The sequence below is a fragment of the Haliaeetus leucocephalus genome, unplaced genomic scaffold, assembly GCF_000737465.1.
Source record: "Haliaeetus leucocephalus isolate CR32 unplaced genomic scaffold, Haliaeetus_leucocephalus-4.0 Scaffold2, whole genome shotgun sequence".
Lineage (NCBI taxonomy): Eukaryota > Metazoa > Chordata > Aves > Accipitriformes > Accipitridae > Haliaeetus > Haliaeetus leucocephalus.
The window spans coordinates 15,447,479-15,461,570 of NW_010972438.1; positions in this window are offsets into that span (position 1 = coordinate 15,447,479).

Genomic DNA, 14,092 nt, shown 5'->3' on the forward strand with positions numbered 1-14,092 from the left:
TACATTGGTTAAGTAGTTAATGTTAATCTCCAGAAAAACAAAAACTTAAATTAATAAGAAGATCCTGTCTGATCACTTAGGAGTTTTGAAAACAAAGTTAAACACCTATTCTTACTATAAATCTCTTTTTTCCTTTTCTCCGTCACCCCCCCCCCCCAAAAAAAACCCCAAAATAAAACCAAAAACCCCTCATCAACCTACTTATTTACAGATGTTATTTCATTCGAAGTCTTGATAATCTGGAAGGGACAAGCATCTTCCTGAGCTAAACTGTAAGGGAGCTAATATGCAGGGATCCTTACATCAGCACCTATTGCCAGAGGCTGCCTTCTCCCAGCCCAGGCTGTCACTTGCTTGGCACCCTTACAGAAAAAATGTTTTCCCCCAACTCTTCTGACAGGGATTTTTAAAAAGTAATTCTGTCTGAAAACACAGAATGGCAAACCTTCCTCCTGTCTGAGATTCTTCCCCACGACTCTCCTATGTCACCATTTTTTTCTGTTTTTAAAAAAATAGAATCTTTTTTTAATAAATATCCATCATCTTCTAACTGCCCACAACCGCCCCTTGCTTCCTCAGATTGCTTTCTGTGAACCAAGAGTGCTTGCAAGACACTTCAGGGGGGGCTCGCTCCACTGACTATGGCAATGTTTTGGGGACAAACACAGAAGTCCAAGAATACTGGTCAGAGAAAAAGGCTGAATTACTGACTCCTGCAAAAGTGGAGTCTCCTATGCAGAACGGCATGTGGCAAACATGGGAGAACTTGCAGAAATGGTGTGGGGACAATGGGAAAAGGTGTGACAAAAAGAGGAATCCAGAGTTCAAGTTTCTATGAATGCATGAGATAGGAGATTTCAACCCCTGCTCTTGTTACTTAAGTGCATTCAGACAGATCGTTACTTTGATGTGCATTTCGTCTCCCAACTCTTTTCAAGGAGATCTTTATCACCTGATTAAGTAGATTTTCTGAGAAGAGGGTTCTCTGTACCCAGAAAACAATAAAATGGCTTCTTGCTATTATTAAAATTTGTGGGGGAAAAAAAGATCACAGCATTGTTTTTGAAACACAGGGTTAAAGTTCTGAGGGCATATGTGGGAAGTTAAACGCTGACAAATATCCCAACTCAGATGTACCCCTCCATCTTGCACTCACTGCTCAAAAAATTTTCTCCTTTGTGTCCCAAAATTTAGCTTTATCAGGGAATTACTGTGTTGTATTATTTTGTTACTGTGCTAATATTGGAAGTACAAGGCAAAAGAATTTTTTAAAATGAAGTTAGAAGAGACTGTATAGTTCAAGACAGTGGTTAATCCTTAAGGGGAAAATGGTAATAACAAAAATAAGAAAATAAGTCTCTTTGGAAGAAATAAGAAAGAAGTAGGAACTTATTGGCAATATTTCTCCCCGTGCGATATTCTTGGAAAACAAAAAACAATAAGGAAAGCCAATTAATTATTTGTCATGTCATAAACTAGATTAATAGGCTGAGCTGTTTTTAAATTCTTGACATAATTGAAATCAGTATCTATATGAATTGCCAAAATAAAATACAAGGATGACAGATTCATAATATGAGTAAAAGAACATTTTTGAGCACATTAGATGCAAAAACATTGGAAACTATTCATCTGATTTAATTGTAATCTTTTGCCAAAAACATTAATGCAATACCTTTGAAGAGTAATTGGTATAAAGAATATCCTCAAAGAGGAGCATTTCCACATGCCTAGGCTTTATTTTGCCCTCATTAAACTTTATTCGGAGTTGAATATTTCCTGTCTATAGCACAAGGATTATTCTTGTTCTGCAAACATCTTAACCTTTCAGTTTTATCACATTATGCTCTCTGATGCCTTTTCCAGATGCAGATCAGTTAATGACAATCAAAGAGGATTTTTAAGCCCTTTAATGTTTTCAGGTCTGCCTTTCTCCTTTGTTTAATCAGACAGGTTGGAAGCTCATGCTGGTCAGCCTGTTCATCAGGTGAAATGGGCAAATTTATTAAGCATTGATTGCTTTCAAGCTGCGTAAGAACCAATATGTACAGTACAACTGAAGTTCAACACACAACTGTGAATTAAAGACTGAAGAATGATGAGAATGGAAGGAGCCTTGGGCAGGACTGTCACCTACCTTACTTTTAGTCCCAAGTATAAAACTTTAACTGAAGGAAGCACATAAGAAAACTTTGTTAGTTTATCATCATATCCCTTTCTGTATGACCCCATCTTACAGTCTTTGCAACTTTGAATCAATACTTTTCCTGAGTTAAGAATTAGCTGTATGTGCATCACGATGAATCCCTGGCCATTAGCTAGTCTAATTGGATAAAATCAAGGACTGTTTTTCTTCATTTGTATCATAATCAGATCAACTGATGCCATTGTCTATGAACTGGATTTATTTCCTCATGAGCTCAAGATCAACCAGATGCTTAGAAGTCAAGATGTTGTCACAAAGTGGAAGATATATTCAAAATAAAGTCTAGACTTACTATCTCTCTCTCTCTTCTCACCCCCTCTCTCTCCCCCAACATCCTCTTTTCCGCACCCCCATTATCTCATGAACTTTGCTTCTCACCATAAATTTGTCTGATACTGACATTTTCAAGATAGTAAGTCTAGACTTTTGGAAACTCTGGAGACTAATGAAAAAGTCATCGAGGTGGTTCTTAAGTGTCTTAAGCAGCATTCCCAGGGCACCTTTGACAATCACTGTTACTTTAACATTTCCACTCCACGTTTAGAGGTCTTCTCCATTAACTTCTGCCTGAAGCTAACCCTATGGACACGCAAATGTTTATGATGGGGTTTTTGTGGGTGTATGATCCAGCAGGATGTTTCATTAACTTCTCGTGGCATCTCCAGTCACAAGTCTTAAGGCTCTTTGCTTTTGCCATTTTTTGTGAGCTGAAGGTTCCCTCTCCTGGAGAGATAATACTGGCCATACAAAGCTTGGTGAAGGACACTGGCTATTTGGTTTTGCCTAGTATCAAGCAGTCACTTGCAGCAGGTATCATATGCTCTCTGCACATGCGATATGACCTCTGCTGTGAAAGCACCTTTACCGCTTGCCATCTGGGGCACCTTAATTGATGTGTTTGGAGACTCCTGTGCAGCCACAGTGAAGACTTCAGCTGGTATTTAGCAGAACTCTCTTTGGTTTTTAGTTTACCTGCTTACTTACAGCTAGTAAAGTGATGACAAAAGCTGAAGGAAGAGACTCACGCTTCAGAAGAGATCAATTTTGGTAAGACAGGAGCCCAAGCAGTACAAGAAGGGGTCGGGCTGCTAGTGGACACCCACAGACCTCTGTGCAAGCTCATTAAAAATATCTCTTTTATCACTTACTGCTAATGAGTCTGGAAGAGGTAGAGCTTTGAGGGATGTCATATGTTTTTTTAAGGGAGTTTTGTCTGAGAGTTAGTGGTTTAGTAAGTTATGGCAGAGGTTCCGAAAGCCTTGACTAGGTTCTCCTTTTTCACAAATATTGTAATGATTAGTGATGAAACAGTGTATAGAGATGAAGTTCCCAAGAGGGCAGTTCTTCCAGGTGCCAGGTGTTTTTTGCAAACTAAAGAATGAATGTGCTTTTTGGGACTTGAAGAAATACTGCACACCACAGGATTATTCTCAGTGTGGCAAATGTCGTATTTCCATTAGTGAATTTGAACTGATTATATGAATAAGAAGTAATATAATAATAAATATTTACATCCAGCCTGAAAACTTCTAAATCCCAATGACTGCATGTTTAGGAGTATGAAATCAGGTAATGTAAAGATATCTTATTTTAAAACCCTATCATCTCAAAAGATATAACATTTTCAACACTGCAATGCGCTTGCTTCTCTTCTGCTGTGACATGAGTGTCCACCGTAGGTTGCCTGTATTATACATAGTAGACTTAAGTATATTTATAAAGATATTTTTGAGGCGTATTTGAGTGTCATTCTGTAATCCAGTCACTGGTGTACAGAGATTTTGTTTACAGAGGTTCAGAAGTGCCTGACTGCGCACCAACCTGCTGCCACAACCCCCTGTATCAGCACAGCACCTCTTGACACTTAGTGAGCTGAGAGCTGTAACATGGTACATGCTGAGAAACCCCACTGACATCAGTGGCTCTCACTCAGACATCGTCTAAAAGTAGTTTTCTGTTTGGGGGATTCTAGCTGTACTATCCTGCCCCAAAGTTTGCTTGTTTGCTGCCAGCGTGAAACACTGCTGTACAGCAACAGGGTATATAATTTAACCCTGTTCATCTCTTCACAACTTCTCTGTCCCTTCATTGCTAAAGAACAGCTCTCCCACTACATGAACAGATTTCCAGTTTCCACCCATACTTAAGCACACACAACTAACTGCACTACTCAATCTTTTTAATGCACAAGTAAAACCACTAGGTTACTCCATGAAAAAAAGGATACCATCTCAGGTATGATTATAAACATGGCCCTACATATGTACCATCGGAAAGCATCAAACATCTTACATTTAATGTTGATGAGAAAGATTTTAATTCTTTTGTGAATTAATGGCCTGATCGTCACTTAGATTAAATTGCTATAGTTCCACTAAAATCAGCATAGCCGTGCTCACTCACATTTTCCCTGCTGCCAGACTTCTTTTTCCTTTTAGCCCAGTCAGCACTAAGAAACCTGTGCAATAGCTTTGATGCATCTATCTGTGTCTCAGTTTTCAACCAGTCTTTTCTGATACACCAGTTCCTCTTGTATATGGTATACCCATGTGTTTCTTTGACCTTTCTTGGGAGGTTGATGAATGTGTTTTTAAGCATCCGTAAGTGAATTGTAATATATGCTAAAATTATATTTTTGCAATATTTCTGCCAAAATGAGCTACAGTGGATGGCTTGTGTCCACATTACGTTGGAATGTGCATGCTCATAAAATTTTACACCGGACATTTGACATTTTGCCAACATTCATTTGCTATCACATCACCATCATTTCCTACTTTAAACTTATTAGTACCAAGTGCATATACAAGCATAGTTGTATGCTGCTTGGAATATTATATATTTAGAGGGGAAGGAAAGATGAAGTCAGAAAGACTGTATGAAGGTCTACTTAAACAGTATAGTAATGCTTGAACTTTTTTCATCCTGCCTTAGACAACTGTATGAGATGGCTAAAAAAAATCTATAAGCAAACTTTCTGGTATTTCCGGTATCTACATTCTAAGAGTTTATCTCTCATTAAGTTGAGGAAAATTTTTGCCAATAACAAGTCAGAGCTATTATGTCTTCATTAATATGTACATAAGCTGTAGTCCAGGAAATTACAGGTCAGAGGGCCCTGTGTTGTCTGAAGAATACAATGAAAGGAGCTGTTTTCATGAAAAAAATTATTTAAAACAGTATTTCTTCCTTTAAATAGAGCTATAATTATAGAATGTGAAGGAATATTGTCAAGGTAAACTATACAGCTCCTACTTTGTTATGAGTATCTTGGCCTTCTGCAGCAGAAGGGAGTACCAAAATCTGTATTGACTTTTAACATTTGGTTCAGTTGCACATTTTTATTTAATTTGTAAGGATGAATTATGAGACTGTTTACTCTCACTTTTGGCAGTAATACATTGCCTACCCTGGTGTTTTTGTTTATACTGCTGTTGTATTTGGGATCACAGCACAGGTTAGGGGCTTGCAATACAAAATAATTTGATTATTATTTATATTATTCTTAAAATGTGAAAGCATTTCTACTCCAGTTGACTTTCCAAAATATCTTTCACTTTTTTTTTTTTTAATGTATAAACCTATATTCTGAGCCCTATTAAGTGATGCTGTATTTAAAAGATAATATTACTATTGGACCTGATCTAGATATGCTATGTGGGTAATCTGCCATACACCTACACGTTCATACCAGCAAAGCTTTATACAAACACAGGAGCCTGTCCCTTAAGTTGGCAGGAGGATCAGATGGTCTTTTCTAGAAATGTGCATCCTTGTTGGCAAGATGACCTTTGAAAAAGATGAACTGGTAAGCCTGTAATGTGAAGGTGTTCTCAATTGCTGGTGATATTTTGGAAAGAGAAAAATGGATTCTGAGAGGAAAGCATATGCAGTTAAGAGGAGAGAAAGTTTCTATTAGAAATAAAAGGAAAATACAGAGGAAGAGAAATATAAGAGGTAATGTGAGAAATATAAGAGGGAATAAAAGAGGAATGGATGACCCCAAAAGCTTCCCATTATTCTCAAGTTGTCCAAATTTTTGGACTTTACCTGAACCATCTAAATTTTTATACTGATTTTCTGTGTTACATCTATATGAGCTCACACTATAAGAAACAGAAGTACTTGAAAGAAAATGAGCAAACAAGTCTGGTCTTTATTAGCAAAAGAAAACAAAGGACTAAAGCAAAATTAATCCCCTTTGTAACCATATAAAGTTAAGAGGCACAGCGTTATGAGACAAACAGCAGAACAATTACATCTGAAGTCTGTAATAAGATTTACAGCATTATATTTTAAGGAGCTTAAAACCATATTTATGAATGTTTTGCATTTTATATGAATCTTGTGAAAAGTTATCATTTTCCAGTATTTCTCTACTTTAGGACTAAAACCTATAGAAAAGTATAACTTGCTGCACTGCAGACTGTTCAAGATTTCCTTCTGACCCCACTGTTGCTGGGCTTGGCTACTTAATTACATTTATTTTGTGCCACCTAGTCACTGTCTGCTTAAAAGATAAATGTCAGATGTTGTTTCATGAGAGAGTATGCGTTTCATACGGAATGTTCTGCTGTTGACCTACCTTTGAAAATGGAAATGCTTCTTATAGTGATCTTAGGTAGTTGGAATCTTTGAGTAACAAGTATGTGAGACAGAACTGGTTGAATGCACAAACAAAGGGATTGTAAGAAAAAAATTTAAAGTGCTGTTTTTTCTTCTGAAACTCATGAGACTGAGGAGAAAACGATACATTCCTTGCAGCATCTTACTTAGGCAGAAGCTTCTCCCTGCACCTTGCTGCTGGAAGATGCAGACCTCGCCCCTCTCTGTGGGTTCTTCCAATGGTAAATAGGTTATGGACAAACTATCAAATGCCATTTATTACCACAGAGTTCCAGGTGTTCCCATTTTCCCCTCTTTCTGTTTTTCTTAAAAAAAAAAACCCAATAGAAGTCTGTCCAGGATTGAGAATCACATGACTAAAAATCAGGTGTTGGTAGGATATGGCACGAGGGAGGGTGCGACTCCTCTAAAACTCATGCAGCCTAAAGCAAACCCTAGGTCTTGACCAGGAATTATGCAAGTGCAGTGGATATCTTCTTTCTTTAGTGCCTTTTTGTAAATAAATAAAATCACCATGGGCTGTTCTGAGAATGAGACAAATTCAAGCTAGGAATACCATCTGCATTATGTGTCTTTAGTATATGGGTGGGTAACAGTAAATATTATGTAACTGTTAAGATTTGGACAAAAAACGATGCCTTGCTATCCCCTTGATAGGCCCTCATCCCCTGAGGTACTGAACACTCATTTTCCATAGTAATCACTCAGCCCATTATTTTCATCAGATGATTGCATCAGATAATACATTTTAGCTTGCGTAGCCTAAAACTAGTAATCCTAAGAGATTAATAAGATTATAAATGTAACTAGAATTAATCAAGTTTAATCAAGAGAAAGGATTAACGTGGTACTATTTTTATTGTCTTGTTGTCAATCACTCAAAAGAATATGCAAGGCAGAACTTACCCCAGAGTTATGTAGCATTTCAAAACTTCCCAATTTCCAAAAGTTCTACATTCAAATTGTGACGGTATAAAATAGAATGAAGAATCTATGTCCAGTGCATCAATTCTATGCCCATTGCATTTTAAAACAATCTACACTTAAAAATACAAAATAATATAAAATGTAACGCATGAAAATCCAGACTTGTGACATGAATAAATTGATTTGAACTGGTCATTTAACATGTTATTCATCTACAAAGAATCCCTGATAATGGAATTCCTGGACTTCCATTTTGAAAAAAGCAACGTTGATCCAAGACCTTTTTTTCTGACTTTTCACTTGATTTTTTTTTTTGTCAGAAAAAAATTTCATACCTGTCTTTGAAGTAAAGCATTGACTCTCTGTCTTCCAGAGATCTTCTTTAATCTTGTTCTAAACATAAAGTTAGTTGTACTCTGTTTAATCTTGCTAAGAACGCAGCTTTCAAGGTCAATTGTTGTCCACTTGGAGCCATGGACAACAGAAATTAAAAAATACATGTATTAGTTCACCCATTCCATCTTCCTACTCCCTAAGCAGCATTTTCTGCTGTCACGCTCCTGAAGCTATTAATTTTGGATAATACCCAACCTTCAAAAACAGATTTTCAGTGTATGCAAGACTGGAATTGAAAACATAAAATAAGGCAGTTTGTCTTCCAGTTAGGCCTGAATTTTTAGCTGGAGTGTGTTCTGAGTGACTAACTTATGTTAATTTACGGATCTACATTTCTTTGGGGTGGAACATCACTGCAGGGAGTGAGGCCCTATAGTCTAATACTTCTAGCAATGAGGGGGCCATTATTCTACTGTAGGAGGTGGAACATACTGGTTCACCTCTGGTTTTGCTGCTGTTTTCAGTCTTTGTCTTATCTGTTTAGAATGCTTTTCAGTGTGCTTGTACAGCCATTTCAAAGGCTACTTATTATACAAATTTATGATAACTGTAGAGTTAGTTGCAGATCTATTTTCCCTTTGGAATAAATATTTCTCTCCATCTCATATCCCACTGAGGAGTGAAGATCTGGAAAGGCCCACATTAGCAGTGCATGTATTGTGCTTTTGACTTTAAGATAAATAAAAAGCAAACAAACATGTCTTTGTCTGACAAGTTTTGTCTTGGGCACACCCACTTGTCCCTCATCAGCCAAGATAAATTGCTTCAGAGGGAGGACTTCCATGTTCACAGAAGGAATGCAGAAATTCTTTCTATTTTGTACATTCTTGGCGTCTTTCCTTTGTTATCAATTTCACGTCCTTTTTGTGTTTTGAAGCTCTGCTTGGGAAAGGAGGTTATAAATATTAAAGCTCTGCACAAGTTCTTAAGAATTATCTGGGATTTTTTTGTTGCTTTGTCTTAAATATTTTTTGTTTCTGCTATTTTTACCTCAAAGCTATGTTTCCTCATCCAAGCGGTGTATTTTTAGTAGTCCAGCTAGTTGAAAAGATTGTTATTAATTGGACAGAGATTTCTTTCTTCTTTTCTAATTCTGTTGTAATATTGCCAGCACCGAGAAACACACACTTTGAACAGATTTTGCAAATATTATATGGAAGATAGAGAATTTATATTTTGAAAGTACTATAATGAATCCCCTGCCATAAACAGCAAGAGTTTTTAAGTACCGGAATGTGTGTCTTAAGTTGGACTTCATGAAGAAACATCCAAAGACTTTGTTCATAATTGCATAGGACTTTGTAATTAAAATTTTAACTTGATCAGGCTGTGGCTGATACAGTTTCTACATCACTGTAGACAATGCAAATATATTTGTGGCATGGCTTGAATTAGATGAGAATTTCCATTTTCCCTCTCATAAACATTTACAGTAGTTATTGACACATACCTGAAAGGCCAGGATTTTAACTTTTATCTAGGGGCAAATATATGTATCGTATTGAACCTCTAGCTGTAGAGCCCGTTTTTAGGCTCAAGTCCCCTTTCACACTGTTCTAGAAAAATAAAAATTATGTGGAACTTTTCCACATAAACTTTTCCACAATTCCCTGTATTTTGTTTGCCTGGCTTGTAAATAGTCTAAATAGACCCTTTTCCTTCATGTGTGAGGGTAATGTACAGATCCCTCTGTCACTTCCCGCAATCACCCGAAGCTCCGTAGGGGAACAGTGGGAAAGGATATGGAGTAAGCAATAAAAGGAGCAGTCCAAGTGCAACGCAAAAGAAAAAAGAATACTTTTCATAATTGGAAGGTCCATAAATTACTGTAGCCCTGGGGTCAAATATTTATGTGTGGAATTGCTGGACCATTTAAGCAGCTACTCATTAAAACCATGTAAATGCTTGAACAATCAAGCTATCATTTTACACTGGTACTTGTACCTACTCCCAAGGAGAGAAGGCAAACGGGCATTGATAAGGATACATATACTTCTTAAGAAAGGTAGGTTCCCACATACACAGCCCTTCTCCACGCAAACATTTCCTTAAAGGCACACTATCAGGTGAACTCTGCAGACTTGCAAGCCAGGCATCTGTATCAATGTTAGGACCTGCTAACTCTAATGGAAAAAAAGCCTACAAGAGATACAGAAAATTTCCTTGTAGGTTGCTCCATTTTTTGTGGTTTTGCCTTTAGTGCAGCAGGAGCAGTGTGGTTTTCCCTTGTGAAGTGAGCAGTGAGGTCGGCGGAGATCACAGGGAATCCTCCAGAGCCGCAGAGCCATCCTCAGGGGTGATGGGTGCTTCTGGGCTGCCTCTGCACTTCGGTCTTCCCCCTTTCAGTTTCTCAAACACAGGGAGGAGGGGAGGATTTGCTCAGCAATGGTAGTTTGCTCATCGTTTAATTAATCTTCAACTGCATTCACTTTTTGGCAGCCTTTCAGTGGAGTTCAGCAAGGATGGTGGATATCACTCATGCCTGTACCTGCCTTCTTCCTCTTCCAGAACGAGGGAAGCTTCTCTGCAGGTTCAGAAACAGCAGTGACATCCATCAGTCCCCTCAATGTACTTCAGCACGGAGGGGCCCTCAGGTACAAAGTCTGCAGTCTGCCTTTGTTTGGCACATCGGGTTAAACCCTGTTTTTCTTCTAAGGCAGTCTTCTCTCTTTAATTGCTGAGAGTGTTTTATCTCTTCCATCTTGGCCTTTCTCCATGTCTGTATTTAAATTCAGTTTTTCAATTTTCCCTGTGCTATTCCCTTCCAATTTTCAATTGCAACTGTTATGATCAGCTGCTGCTTTGTTCTTCTCTCTGATCCTTTCACCACCCCACTGAGATGAGGTCCCTCATTCTTCAGCCCCACGTGATGTGAGTGGGTGAGTTGTGAGCAGATGACAGAATTAATTTGCAGGTGTCTCCCTCCTTTTGCTTTTGACATCCTGTCATTTAACATGTCCTTATGTCTAGGGGGTTATTTCTCAGAGTTGTGCAATCCTTTTCTACATTAGCATTGAGCAATCTTAATTATTTCAGAGGCAGTCTTTATATAAGGAGATATTTTTTGAGGGAAAAGACTTTCAAATGTTTTTTCTTTAAAAACAGTTGAATACAGTAAAATGAAAAAGGCATGGAAGTAGTGGCATCATTTTAAAGCATGCCTGCAGCTACTTTAAGCCATGACAATGCAACAGTTTGCAACAGAACAAAAACGCTAAGCTTGGAAAACTAAAAATACTAATAGTAAGATTTGTTGCTGTGTGTTCCTCTTTTTATCTTAGGGGATGACATATGTTGAAGTTTTGGTCTACTCTGCACACAGGTGCCTCCTGGTGAGGCGAGGCATATCTGTTTGCAGAAGTGCGGTGTGGTTGACTTGTATGTGAATTTCTTATTTACGCTCTCATCTGTTTACAAGAACTGGGATGATTTACTACAAAGAGCATACAGAGTATTCCTCCTGTACATCCCTTGTATGTCTCATTGCGCCTGCTGAGCATCTCTCATCCGCACCATCAGTTAATTTTCCGGAGGGGGAAGGGTAAAGGAAAGGTAATCTGTGCAATAACGAAGTCAAGTATGAGTGAAGAATTCTAAACATGTATTAAGTGCACCCTTAAATCTAATTATATTTATTTATTTACTGTTTAATTTCTCTCTCAACATTCTAGTGTGCTCTTTATTATTCAGTTTATTTTTTTTCTTCTGTTGGGTGACCCCCAAAAAACATTCATTGTTCTTAATCATTGATATTCCGCCTCATTTTGGGAAAAGAACGTAAGTAAAAAATGTCCAAAACTGTGAACAGTCCTTTTTCTTTAAGCACTACAGATATTATTTCCTTGGAATACTTCAGTTATGCCTAGCCTTAAGGGAAATCATCTTTCTCTTTAAGGAGTTTCTTTTCATTGTTTTAAACATTTCTGAGAATGACAAGTGAGATTAGCTGAACACAGTATTCATTTGGGGAAAGGAAGGATGAATAAGAAATTTAAAAGACATGAGCACAAATGTTCCTTTTTATGGGCTTCATGCTGTATGTTGTTGTGTGATTACAAAGAGCAAGTATTGCTAACAAGCCATTACAAGAAGACCCCATTTTCTTTATCTCTAGCTGTGGCCTTAAATGCACAAAACTCTTAGTAAAATACATGTGTGCACATCTGTGATGTAATAGCAAAAAGAAGTAAAAACTAGAAACAATTGTAATTCTCCAGTGCTCACTCTGAATGATTGTTGATTTTTATCCTCAATATTACAGTTCATAACTGACAGGGAAATAAGAATCCAAACTGAATTATTAAAAAAACAGAAACATTTGTCTTGATTTTTTTCTTAAGCTTGCATGCTCTGTTCTGAAACTGTTCCTGTAAATTGTGAACAGCATCTAGAATTTAATATGCTTGCATGCTATGTTTCAAGACTAAATAGACTGATTATCATTTATTCCCCATAAATGACACAAACGTTCAGATTCCTTTCATTAGTTGTATGCTTGCACAGACTTCAGTGGGAATTACTGGTATTGAGATCTTTGAAAATTAGGCCAAAAGACAATATTGTGCAATGCTGTTTGCAGAGTGATTTGCAGACAGATGTGCAAAATTCAGTTCTGACACAACCAGAAATCACCAGGAAGCTCTGTCCTCTCCCAGCATCTTTGTGGGAGGAAAGGTTTCTTTTCTACAAACAAATTTATTTCCAAACACCCCAGACTGTTTAAATTGTATTTCAAGTCATGTGAAGCTTTTGCAACAAAGCTGGCATCCTCTCTGTGAAATTGAAGGTTTGCTTTTTAAACTAACTCTCTGATAAACCACCCTTTTAATATTAAACTAGAGATGGGCCAAATCAAGCTGAACAAGCTCGGTTATCATTAAGATGGAACAGAGCATTTGCCCAACTGGGGAAGGTGACGGAGTGAATGCTTAAGCCAACCTGTCTAATAAGGGAGTCTGTAACAGTTCTCCCTGTCACAGAAGGCTCTTTTACATGCTCTATTTATAATGTCCTGTTGCCATTTTATTGTGCCTTTAACAGCTATGCAAGGGTGATTAAAAACAGTCCCCGAGTTTCCTGTGTCACTTTTCACTCATCATCACTGCTCTGAATGGCAACAGTTTAAACCTTCCCATGCCCGTCAGCTAATGTTTGTTGAGAACATAATATTGGCCTCTTCCTTTTTATTACAAACTTCATGAATTGGTATTATTAATTTTTCATTGTCAGGCTTATGGGAAGGATCCAAATCTGGAAATTTAAATAACAATCCATCTTCCTTGTTTTCTGGTCTTTGAATTCCTCTGTGCAATACTCTACTTGACAGAGCATTACTCTAGAATTAGTCTCACTGCCTTTGCCTAGCAACACAAATACGTTTTACACTTTCCAGGCTTCTCCTGTTAACTTCGAAAGCTGATTGTTGTCACCGGTATATCTTTGTTTGCTATTTATTTGTTACTAGGTGTCACGGCTCTGGACAGGCTCCCCTGACTGGATGCTCCCCAAGCTCTGTCTCTGGGTCCCACCACACTGGACCTGTGCTCTCTCAATCTTCCTGACTTTGAGCAGAACCCGGGACTGCCTTTGGCTCGGGGCTCCTACGCGCCTTCTCAAGACATGCTCTCCTAATTGCTCAGACCTGCTCTCTGTTCTTAGGCCTGTATTCATGCTGGACCTCCAGGAAGACCCTCATGCTTTCCAAAGCGCAAATCTTTGCCCTGTTCTTCTTCAGACCGAGATGGAAATTCTCACTTTGAACTTTTGACATTGCAAGAAATTTACTGAATCCAAAAGAAAGAAACATCTTGCATCATTTTCTTCTTGTGTTAGGAACACAGCTTTTAGAGAGGGGCACAGTCCCTCTTTGGAAACTTGCAGCCTGTTTCTTGCTGCCAGTCAACTCCCCTTCACCTTTGCCATTACACAGTAAGGAAA